Raw genomic sequence first — 12,831 nt, forward strand, 5'->3', positions numbered from 1 at the left:
AGCTTTCTTCACAATCCTAGACACTTTAACACTTGCTTGTACTTAAAGAGGAAACTCTAGAGATTCTAATCACTAGGTCTAATTACAATGAAGGGAAAATTGTTACTAAAAAGTTAATAAAAGAAAACAATTACTAAGCCAAATGGAATCCCATTCTCTTGACAGTTTGATAATACGGATTAGGCTATGTTTCTGAAAACTGACTTCTGAACCACATCTACAAGCAAGGGGAAAAATCTCTTCTTACTATTCAAGAGGAAAGGACCCTTGAGGACCTCATACAATATGCCCACTCTGAACCATGTATAGGCCTGAGGTAAAGAAGGAATTTGCTTACTGACAATTTGCTATAGTTTAAGAGGTACCTGGAGGCTGTGAGGTTCAAATAATCCTTTTGTGCCCAGGAATTAATGCCTAAAATACCACCACGAGTTTAGACTAAACATGTAGAGCTCAGTTCAAATGTAAGCAAATGCACAGAGGAAGTTTTCTAGTCAGATACCTCAATGAAAGTGAGGGGTATTTGGTCCCCTCCACAGGCACAGGTGTGGGTGAGGCATGGGGAGAAGACCCATACTGTTTGAGGACCCTCCATACTGTTTTCCAGAGTAGCTGCACCAGTTTGCATTCCCACCAACAGTGCAAAAGGGTTCCCCTTTCTCCACATTCTTGCCAACATCTGTTGTTTCTTTAGGTGTTAATTTTAACTATTCTTACAGGTGTGAGGTGGTATATCGTTGTGAGTTTTATTTGTATTTCCCTGATGATGAGGGATGTTTAGCATCTTTTCATGTGTCTGTTAGCCATCTGGATGTCTTCTTTAGAAAAGTGTCCATTCATGTCCTCTGCCCATTTTTTCAGTGGATTATTTAGTTTTTGGGTGTTGAGTTTGGTAAGTTCTTTATAAATTTTGGATACTAACCTTTTATCTGATATGTCATTTGCAAATATCTTCTCCCATTCCATCAGTTGCCTTTCAGTTTTATTGTTTCCTTTGCTGTGCAGAAGCTTTTTATCCTGATGAGGTCCCAATAGTTCATTTTTGCTTTTATTTCCCTTGCCTCTGGAGACAGCTAAGAAGTTGTTACAGCATAGGTCCAAGAGGGTGTGCCTGCATTCTCCTGTAGGATTTGATGGTTTCTTGTCTCACATTTGGGTCTTTCATCCTTTGCATTTATTTTTGGGTATGGTGTAAGAAAGTGGTCCCATTTCATTCTCTAGATGTCACTGTCCAGTTCTCCTAACACCATTTGCTGAAGAGACTGTCTTTTTTCCATTGGATACTCTTTCCTGCTTTCTTGAAGATTAGTTGGCCATGTATTTATGGGTCCATTTCTGGTTTTCTATAATCTTCCATTGATCTATGTCTTTGTTTTTGTGCCAGTACTATAGCATCTTGATGATTACAGCTTTGTAATACAGCTTAAATTCCAGGATTGTGATGCCTCCAACTTTGATTTTTTTTTCAACGTTACTTTGGCTACTTGAGGTCTTTTCTAGTTCCATACAAGTTTTAGGATTGTGTGTTCTGGCTTTGAGAAGAATGCTGGTGTAATTTTGATTAGGATTACATTGAATGTGTAAATTGCTTTGGGTAGTATTGACATTTTAACAATATTTGTTCTTCCAATCCATGAGCATGGAATATTTTTCCATTTCCTTGTGCCCTCAATTTCTTTCATATGCTTTCTATAGTTGTCAGTATACAGATATTTTACTTCTTTAGTTAGGTTTATTCCTAGGTATCATATTCTTTTCGGTGCAATTATAAATGGGATTGATTCCTTGATCTCTTTCTCCTGCTTCAAGATTGGTGTATAGAAATACAACCGATTTCTGAACATTGATTTTATATCCTGAAAATTTGCTTAATTCCTGTATCAGCTCTATCAGGTTTTTGGTGGATTCTTTCAGGTTTTCCATGTAGAGTATCATGTGATATGCAAAGAGTGAATGTTTGACTTCTTCCTTGCTGATTTGAATGGCTTTTATTCCTTATTGTTGTCTGATTGCTGAGGCTAAGACTTCAAGTACTATGTTGAACAACAGTGGTGAGAGTGGACATCCCTGTCATGTTCCTGATCTTAAGGGGAAAGCTCTCAATTTTTCTCCATTGAGGATGATATTCGCTGTGGGCCTTTCATATACGACTTTTATGATGTTAAGCTATGTTCCTTCTATCCCTGCTTTCTTGAGAGTTTTTATCAAGAAAGGATGCTGTATTTTGTCAAATGCTTTTTCTGCATCTTTTGAAAGAATCATATGGTTCTTATCCTTTCTTTTATTATTGTAGTATATCATGTTGATTGATTCAAGAATATTGAACTAGCCCTACAGCCCAGGAATAAATCCCACTTCACCATGGTGTATATTTCTTTTAATGTACTGTTGAATTTGATTTGCTAGTATCTTGTTGAGAATTTTTGCATCCTGGTTCATCAGGGATATAGGCCCATAATTCTCCTTTTTCATGGGGTCATTGTCTGGGTTTGGAATCAAGGTAATTCTGACTTCACAGAGTGAGACTGGAAGCTTTACTTCCATTTCTGTTTTTTGGAACATTTTGAGGAGAATAAGTATTAAGTCTTCATTTAAATGTCTGGTACAATTCCACTAAAAGGCCATCTGACCCAGGGCTCTTAGTTTGTTGGGAGATTTTTGATAAGTGATTCAATTTCTTTGCTGGTTATGGGCCTGTTCAAATTTCTGTTTCCTCCTGTTTGAATTTTGGTAGTGTGTGAGTGTCTAGGAATTTTTCCATATCTTCCAAATTGTCCAGTTTGTTGACATATCACTTTTCATAGTATTCTCTAATAATTGTTTGTATTTATGTGATGTTGGTTGTGATCTCTCCTCTTTCATTTGTGATTTTGTCTATTTGGGTCATTAATCTTTTCTTTTTGAGGAGTCTGGCTAGGGGTATCAATTTGGTTTAAACTTTCAAAAAACCAGCTCTTAGTTTCATTGATCTGTTCCACTGTTGTTTTTTTATTCTATATCATTTATTTCTGCTCTAATCTTTATTATTTCCCTTCATCTGCTGACTTTGGGGTTTACTTGCTGCTCCTTTTCTTTCTCCTTTAGGTGTAAGGTTAGGTTGTGTATTTGGGACTTTTCTTGCTTCTTGAAAGAGGCATGAATTGCAATGTATTTTCCTCTTCATGTTGCCTTTGCTGCATCCCAAGGTTTTGGACTATCATGTTTTCATGTTCATTTGCTTCCATATATTTTTCAATTTCTTTTTTAATTTCCTGGTTACCCCATTCATTATTTAGTAGGATACCCCCCCTTTTTAAATAAAGACTTTTTGTTTATTTTTTCAAGTTTACTTATTTATTTTTAGAGAAAGAGTGAGAGAGTGAACATGGGAGGGGAAGAGAGAGAAGGAGAGAGAGAATGCCAACCAGGCTCCACGCTGTCAGCACAGAGCTTGATGTGGGGTTTAAACTCATGAACCTGATATCATGATCTGAGCTGAAACCAAGAGTCCAATGTTTGACTGAACCATCCAGGTGCCCCTTTTTTACATTTTTAAAAAATATTTATTTATTTTTGAGAGAGAGAGAGAGAGCAGGGGGAGGGACATAGAGAGACGGAGACAAAGATTCCAAAGCAGGCTCTAGGCTCTGAGCTGTCAGCACAGAGCCTGACACAGGACTCAAACTCATGAACCATGAGATCATGACCTGAGCTGAAGTCTGACACTAAACTGAGATGCCCCAAGAAGGATGTTCTTTAACCTCCATGCTCTATTATTTATTATTTCTTTCCTTCTAGTGGTTTTCAGTTTTGTTTGTTCTTGTTTTCTAGCTACTTTAGGTGAGAGGTTAGGTTGTTCTTTTGATATTTTTGTTGCTTCTTTTTTTAAAGATTTTTTAATGTTTTGATTATTATTTTGAGAGATAGAGAGCGAGTAGGGTGGAGAAGAGAGAGAAGGAGATACAGATTCTGAAGCAGGCTCCAGGGTCCCAGCTGTCAGCACAGAGCCTGATGTGGGGCTCGAACTCACAAACTTCAAGATCATGATCTGAGCCAAAGTCGGACATGTAACCAATTGAACCATCCAGGTGCCCCTTGTTGCTTCTTGATGTAAGCTTGTATTGTTATAAACTTCCCTCTTAGAACTATTTTTGCTGCATCCCAAAGGTTTTGGACCATTGTGTTTTCATTCTCATTTGTTTCCATGTAATTTATAATTTCTTCTTGGATTTCTTGGTTGACTCATTCATTGTTTACTAGCATGTTATTTAGCCTTCACGTATTTGTGATCTTTCCAGATATTTTCTTGTGTTTGATTTCTAGTTGCATAGTGTTCTCAGAAAAGTTGCATGAGGGGTGCCTGGGTGGCTGAGTTGGTTAAGTGTCTGACTTCAGCTTAGGTTATGATCTCGCAGTTCATGAGTTTGAGCCCTGCATCGGGCTCTGTGCTGACAGCTCAGAGCCTGGAGCTCCTTCAGATTCTGTGTCTCCCTCTCTCTCTCTCTGCCCCTCCCCCACTCATGCTGTGCCCCCTCTCTCAAAAATAAATAATAAAACATTAATAGAAACTTAAAAATTAAAAAAAGAAAAGATGCATGATATGACTTCTTTCTTTTTTAATTAGTTAAGACTTGCTCTGTGATGTAATATGTAATCTATTCGAAGAATATTCCATGTGTACTTGAAGAGAATGTGTATTGTGTTGTTTTAGGATGGAATGTTCTGAATATACCTTTTAAATCCATCTAGTCCAGTGTGTCATTCAAAGCCACTGTTTCCTTGTTGATTTTCTGTTTGGATTATATGTTTATTGATGTAATGGTGTGATAAAGTCCCGTACTATTATTGGATTATTATAGATTAGTACCTTTATGTTCATTATTAACTGTTTAATGTATTTGGGTGCTCCCATTTGGGTACACAAATATTTATAATTGTTATACCTTCTTGCTGGATTTCCCCCTTTATTATTATATAGTGTCCTTCTTTATCTCTTGTCTAGCAGTCTATATTAATTTGATGATTGCTTAAATTTGAATCCATTACTTACTCTTCTTCCTCCCGCACAAGTTTTAGGTAAATGGAGTCATATTTTACATGCTTTTATTTTGAGAATCCCTTGACTGATTTTTATAAAAATACTTATTTTTATTGCTTTATGCTTCTATTTTTCATACTCTCCTTGTGGTCTTTTTTTTCCACTCAAAGAGTCCTCTTTTTTAAATGTTTACTTATTTTTGAGGGAGAGAGACAGAGTGTGTGGGGGGAAGGACAGTGAGAGAAGAAGACACAGAATTTGAAGCAGGCTCCAGGCGCTGAGCTGTCAGCACAGAGCCTGATGCGGGGCTCAAACTCACGAATCTCAAGATCATGATCTGAGCCGAAGTCAGATGCTTATCTGATTGAGCCACCCAGGCACCCCAAAGAATACTCTTTAATAGTTCTTGTAGGGCTGGTTTAATGGTCATGAATTATTTTAGTTTTTGTCTGTCTGGAAAACCTTGTATTTTTCCTTCCATTCTGAACGATAGATAGCCTTGCTGGATAGAGTATTCTTGGCTGCAGATTTTTCCCTTTCTACACTTTGAATGTATCATGCCACCCTCTTCTGGCCTGCAAAGTTTCTGCTGAAAAATCCCCTGATAGGCTTATGGGGTTTCCCTTGTATGTAACTGTCTTCTTTTCTCTTGCTGCATTAAAATATTTTCTTTGTCTCCACTTTTTGATATTTTAATTAATATGTGTCTTGGTGTGGACATCCTTGGGTTGATTTTGCAGTAGGATCTCTGTGCCTACTGGATCTGAATATATGTTTCCTTCCCTTGATTAGGAAAGTTTTCAGCTATTATTTCTTCAAATAAGTCTTTTGCCCCCTTTTCTCGTTTCTGAGATCCATATAATGAGGATGATATTACATTTGATGGAGTCACTGAGTTCCCTAAGTTTATTCTCACTTTGCATATTTTTTCTCTCACATGCTCAGCTTGATTATATTGCATTACTCTGTCCTTCATGACACTGATTTGTTCTTCTGCTCCTCCGGCCTGCTGTTTATTCCATTTAGTGTATGTTTTCTTTAAATTATTGTGTTTTTCATGTCTGACTGGTTATTTTTTTTCCCTGTAGTAAGGGTTTCACTGTTGTCCTCCACTCTTTTATCCAGTCCACTGAGTGTTTTTATGATCGTTGCTTTAAATTTTCTATCAGGCATATTACTTATCTCCATTTCACTTAGGTCTCTCGTGATTTTGTCTTATTTTTTTCATTTGGGACAGATTCCTCAGTCTCATCATTTTGCCTTATTTTATGTGTCTATTCCTGTGTGTTAGGAAAGTCAGCTACCTCTCCTGCTCTTGAAGGTAATGGCTTTATAAAGATAAGGTCCTATAGTGCCCTGTAGTGTAAGGTTCCCTGTTCTCTATAACCTGTTGATTCAGGTACTGTCTTTTTTTGTGTTTCATGTGTCCTGTTATTGTGTCCTGGCCACTCTTTCCTTCAGTCCCGTTGTCTGGAGAGGCTCCCTTTGTCTGTTGTCATCAGTGTTTTGTCTTTGGCCAGGTGGGTTGCATTTTAACCACGTGTGCTCTGCTCTGTTTGCAAAATGAGACCTTCCACTGCCAGAATTGAGGTCTTGGGTCAGGAGACGAGTTGCTGTCAAGATTTTCACCAGTCTTCTGGAGGAGGGGACCTGCACTGCTGATACTGAGGCAAGCATGACTGGAAAGGGCAGCTCCACAGAAGTGTGGGTAGCAGGGCTTGATGCAAACAAGTTAGGTATCAAGTGTCAGAGCTGTGCTGGCTTCCACAAGTGGCCATGTGTCTATTCTGGGGGTCTGGGAAGGAAATGGCACCTGCCAGCTCCTTTGTTCCTGGTGGGGTCTCTCTGTGATCCCTGTCTCTTTGGGGGCATGCTCTGAGATGAATAAATAACTCTCCCTCCTGTGTACCCCAGGCATTTTTCAAACTGCTGCTTCTATCCTTTATCTCCAGTGGCTGTCATACTGTCTCCTTAAGGGAAGAGACTCAGCTTCCTACCACCCTCTTGGCTCTCCCAGAGCTGGGCCTGTTGATTTTTTAAAATTCCAGGCTTTAAATCCCATTGGTTGTAAGAACTCATGAAATTCGGCCCATCTTGCTTTCAAAGTCAAATGTTATGGGGATTTGTCTTCCCCAAGCAGGTTGCCCTGGGTGATAGTCTATTTCTTGCCCTTTACCACACCCTCAGATCCCTCTTGACCTCAGTTGTATATAGTCCATTTTGCTCCCAAACCACATCTCTGCCTTCTCACCTTCTATGTGGCCTCTTCTCTACCTCTTCCTACCTTCTTCTATGTGGTCTCTTTTCTACTTTTAGCTATGGAGACTGTTCTTCCAGTCTTTGCACTGATTTCTGGGTTATTTATGCTAATATGAGTGTTACCTAGTTGTATCCATGGGATGAGGTGAACATAGGGTCCTCTTATTCTGCCATCTTCCCCTGAATTTTATAGTGTGCATTTAAAAAGTGAGAATGTATTTCATATATTTTTATTTTTATTTTTTAATTTAAAAGCATAATTGTAATCTCTATCCACAGTTCAAGATTCCAAAGTGGCTTCCTATGGGCACTGTAACACCCAACGGCCTTCTTCATTACCATGTGGGCAGACTCAGATTGCCCACTCTGGTCTGCTTTAGTCCTACTTCAAACTGACAGCCTCCACAATTTTCCTAGATTCTTCAATAGTTTTTAAGTTGGAATTTCCCTTTCTGCTGTTCTTAAAAGCATTTATTTATTCATCATTCATTCAAATCCATGAATCATTTGTGAGTACCCACTATTTGCTAGCAGCTGAGAATAAAATTATAAACAAAACCAGACACAGCCCTTTCTTATGATCTGGAGCTTGCAGTTAGTACTTTAAAGTGGGAAAAGCTTGGACACAGTATGAAGGTTTAGTTTCAGCTCTTCATGACTTGGGATACAGTGTCATCTGTAGCATGGGATAGTAATGCAACCCATCTCCCAAGATTATAGTTAGATTCAATAAAGTAGTGCAAGTAATTCATAAAGCAGAGTTTCTGGAACATAGCAGCTGCTTCGAGAATATTAACCTGTCTTTTTCCATGTACTTAGTATTTTCCTTCACCAACCTTTCCAAAATAATAATAGTTACTATAGCAAACATTTATATTGGTTTTATTATGTGTCAGGCACTATTCTAAATGTTTCACACCTATTAGCTCATTCAAGCCATAAAAAACCCTATGAAATAGATAATAGTTTCTCCATTTCCAGATTAGGAATTTAAAGCACAACTTAAACAACTTGCCCAAGCTCCACAACTAGGGACACTTGCAGCTCTCAGTGCCTGGCTCAGCTTCTTTCAAAATGTCTACTGTTCACAAAATTCTCTGTAAGCTCAGCTTGGAGAGTGATTACTCCACACCCCAAGTGCATATGCTTCAAAGCATACACCAATTTTGACGCTGAGCGTGATGCTCTGAACATTGAAATGGCAACCACAACCAAAGGTGTGGATAAGGTTACCATTGTCAATATTTTGGCCAACCGCAGCAATGAACAGAGACAGGATATTGCCTTTGCCTACTGAAAAAAGACCAAAAAGGAATTTGCATCAGCACTAAAGTCAGCCTTGTCTGGCCACCTGGAGACCATGATTCTGGGCCTAATCAAAATATCTGTTCAGTATGAGGCTTCTGAGCTAGAAGCCTCCATGAAGGGGCTGGGAATTGATAAGGACTCCTTCATTGAGATCATCTGCTCAAGGATCAACCAGGAGCTTCAGGAAATTAATGGAGTTTACAAGGAAATATACAAGACTGATCTAGAGAAGGACATTGTTTCAGACACATCTGGTGACTTCTGCAAGCTGATGGTTGCCCTTGCAAAGGTAGAAGATCAGAGGATGGCTCTGTAATTGCTTATGAACTGATTGACCAAGATGCCTGGGATCTCTATGATGCTAGGATTGAAGAGGAAAGGAATGATGTGCCCAAATGGATCAGCATCATGACCGAGCAGAGTATTTTTCACCTCCAGAAAGTATTTGTCAAGTACAAGAGCTACAGCCCTTATGACAAGCTGGAAAGCATCAAGAAGGAGATCCAAGGAGACCTGGAAAATGCTTTCCTGAACTTGGTCTAGTGCATTCAGAACAAACCCCTGTATTTTGTTGACTGACTGTACAACTCCAGGGGGAATTGCGGTAAAGTCCTGATTAGAATCATGGTCTCTCGCAATGAAGTGGACATGTTGAAAATTAGGTCTGAATTCAAGAGAAAAGTATGCCAAATCCCTGTACTACTGCATCCAGCAAGACACAAAATGGAGTTACCAGAAAGCATTGCTGTACCTGTGTGGTGGAGATGACTGAGGTCCACAACAACATGGGTGTCAGGAGTGGTGCTCCTTTAGTTCTAGCTAAGAGTTCTAGAAATTAGCTTGTGACTAACAGTCCCCTTATGCCCATCCCTGAAAGGATTATGTTAGCATTGCCCCCTTTCCATCCTTATTTAAGCTGCCTAAGCATGCCTGCCTCTCATGTCTAGTCTTTCCTTTTATCCAAAGAAATGAACATTCCAAGGAGTTGCAAGTGAAATCTATGATGTGAAACAGTTTACCTCTTGTGTACTGTGTTATAGACAGATTAATAAACTGAATTTTGCTTAAAAAAACCCAACTTGCCCAAGATCACATAGTTAATAAGTAAGAGAGATATGATTTGAAGCAAAGCAATTTAGTGCCAGTCTCTGTTTGTAACTATTCTTTGTTCCTCATAAACATTTCTATGGCTATGGGTCCCTGTTCTCCCACCTCCAAAATCCATTTCTGTCTTTTCATTCATTCAACAGATACTTATTAAAGACCTATAATGTGCCAGGCACTGTTCTAGGCATAGTGCTATAACAGTGAACAAGGTCTGCCAACATGAAATATCTAGTGGGGTATAACAGGTGAAGAGTGGTGAGAGAAAATGAATTAATCTATAATATAGCATCATGCAGTTGTATATGTTTGAAGTAAATAAAGTAGAGATGAGTTTCATTTGCTTTGAACCAATCACTAGTTGCAAATTAAGGCAGTTTCTCTTCTTTGAAGAAGGTCAGATTTGCTGCCTATTGTTCTGGGATCATAGGAAGGCACATGGCTTCTGTGACAGCTTTTTTCTCATTTAATTCCCACTCGCCTGCTGAAATAGCAGAAAACTGCAGGTTATTCTCTTTCAGAAGCCCAAGCTCCTGAGGTGCCTGCCCACTTATTCCTGTTTCACAGGACCCAAATCTTTCTCAGTCCATTTACATAACAAAAATTACAAGGTACCCTGAGGCTGGAGAAAGCTCAGGTCTCTCCCAGCTCAAATTCTCAGCTCTTCACAGGTCTCAGAAGTTTTCTTCCCAGCCCTGCCACAAGTGGATCATCTCACAACATTCCAAACAAGTCAGTCCAACATGATCAAAATATTTCCAACATCCAATAACCATCTGTTCCACTTTTGGCCCTTTAAGCCAGGGCACTCTGCCATGCACCATGCATCATAACATCAAGCTTAGAAGTAAAGCAGCCAGCTATTTTACCAGACAAAATGGGTTTATTAAGGAATAGAAGCAGAAATACAATTCAGGATATGTAACGTATAGGAAACCATGTGCAAGTCCAGAGATCAAAGGAGAGGAACATTAAAGAGAAAAAGAGGATTCTGGGGGGTTATCTTTTGAATGATAGTGTAATCAGGGCACAGGGATGCAAAAGCACCTGACTCTGGGGGTTGCAAACAGACCAGGCTTGGCCACTTGCCAATGACAAAATCCAAAAGTATAGAAATGAGTGGTGGTGAAACAAGAAAGGAATTTGGTTCACTGAGGCCAACACCAGGAAGACGGTGGACTAATGTCTCAAAGCCTGTCTCCAAAATGCTGAAAATACTGCTAGGTTTATGTAAGGAAAATGTGGGACAAAGGTCAGTGAGCACATGCAGCTAGGCTGTAAAGGTCATGTTGATCATTGTTTTCAGTTCAATCATGTGGGGTCTTGCTGGTGTCAGGGAAGTCATTATTGCTTGAAGGAGTAGTTTTGGTTCCCATCACAGTATGTTTTGCCCAAGGGGTCTTTTTCCTAAGTTAAAAGATAAGCCGGAAAGAAGAACTTAATTAAAAACTACAGACTGAGGTCAAAATGGACGTAGTTGTAGTCCTTACTCAATAGTCCTCTTTCAAAAGCCAGAGTTCAGGGTGGTGATGATTTCTCATCAGTGGAGTGGTGGTATTTTCTTATTGGTTGAGCTCGTTGCTGGGCAAGGAGAAATTATTCCTTTCTCCTGCCAGAGTAGCAAAGTAGGCCTCTTCCTGTTAGGTTCTGCAATTGAAAATGAGTGGTAGTTATACAGGCTGGCTGGGTTTGAAGACACAGAGGGGGTCCCACAGGACCAACCCAGAGGGTCCTTGGCTTCACACAGAATAGAAATCAAAGTGAACTGAGAATAAGTAAAAGTAAAGTTTATTGAAGGCATAGAGAGTGTAGATATGGACAGAGCATCTGGGAGACTCAGAAATGAAAGAAGAGTGAGCCTCATTCTTTGCTTGGGGCCTAGGGCTTTTATTGAGAATAGTTTGGTGCACGTGTCTTTCTTAGTAATCTAGGAAGAAAGGTGAGTGGTTAGATGTTCTTAATAAGTCACTTATGCCTTAGAGTCTGGGGTCTGGATGAATGAGTGATCTTGGAAAATGTTCATGATGACCCCAACTGGTCACACCTTATATATTATCTATTGTGCTGGAAGACTCCAAAGAGATGATTAAATCCTTGACCCTTACAAGGAAGACATGCATTATCTATCTTATAAGGTATTTGTAAGGGGAAGAGAGTGTAAATACTAGCAACAGAAGCAGGAAAATGAGAGAAAAAAATCAGTTTTTCGTGGTGTCCCTTTAGCTTCTCTGCCTCAGTAGGTCATGAGAGTTGTCCCTAATGGCCTATCAACTCCATTCTAAATGAAGTGTCCTTTATTCAGTTGCACAATACCTATAAAAACAAATCAAGAAAATTTGTGTAACACATTCACTCCATCAAACAAACTATAAAGCCCACTTTTGATATTAGGAACTGTCTCTGGTGTGTGCCCAGACCCTAATTCTCATGAGCCCATTTCAGCTCCCTTTTTTGTTGTTTACAGACCTTGATCCAGTGAACCATTTTGGACCCCCATATGATTCTGCCCCCAAGCACCTTCTATTTCATAAGCTGCTGTTGGTAAGAGGCTCTTGGGAGGTTTCTCCTTCCAGACAGTTCCCTGGTAGATCTTAGCAATTAAGAGTGTAGGTTCTGGCATCAGAGAGCTTGGGTTATATTCCTAGTCCTGCTACCTCCTAGCTTTGTAGCTATGATATAGTGAGTTAAAATAGGAAATATAGATTTGGTGTTTGTTCTGTTTCCGACACAGAGCTCCTAAAACCCTTGGAATTTCCTAAGCAATAAGAGCAATAAAGATGTCATTTGCCATGTTAACAAGATGACTTTTGGACCACACCTCAGGAAGGTAGCTGGTTGCCAGGGAACCAACCATGTGATTAGAGGGTTGAAACTGTTACAGGAGGGTGGGAGAAATGCTAGTCCTTGTCTCATGGAGTCATGAAGAATGGATTTCCTGGACAACAGAGTGACAAAAGCTATAGGGTTTATTAAGGGAAAGTACAAAGCTCTCAAGAATGAGAGGGTTCCCAACTGGCTTGCTGCCAAGGGTCTTTGTCTCTGACTTTTTATTGGGACCTTATCAGGAACTGTATAACAGTTTGTGAGATTCTATTCATGGCACCAAGCATGGCCAGATCTGGAATACTTTTATCCTTTTTCTT

At 39.5% G+C, this 12,831-nt stretch overlaps 1 pseudogene; it reads left to right on the top strand.

The window, feature by feature from the left end:
• The first annotated feature begins 8,295 nt into the window (after window positions 1-8,295).
• Window positions 8,296-9,506, top strand: LOC131502572 (annexin A2-like; annotated as a pseudogene).
• The last annotated feature ends 3,325 nt before the right edge of the window (window positions 9,507-12,831 follow it).

The sequence above is a fragment of the Neofelis nebulosa genome, chromosome X (assembly GCF_028018385.1).
Source record: "Neofelis nebulosa isolate mNeoNeb1 chromosome X, mNeoNeb1.pri, whole genome shotgun sequence".
NCBI classification, from domain to species: domain Eukaryota; kingdom Metazoa; phylum Chordata; class Mammalia; order Carnivora; family Felidae; genus Neofelis; species Neofelis nebulosa.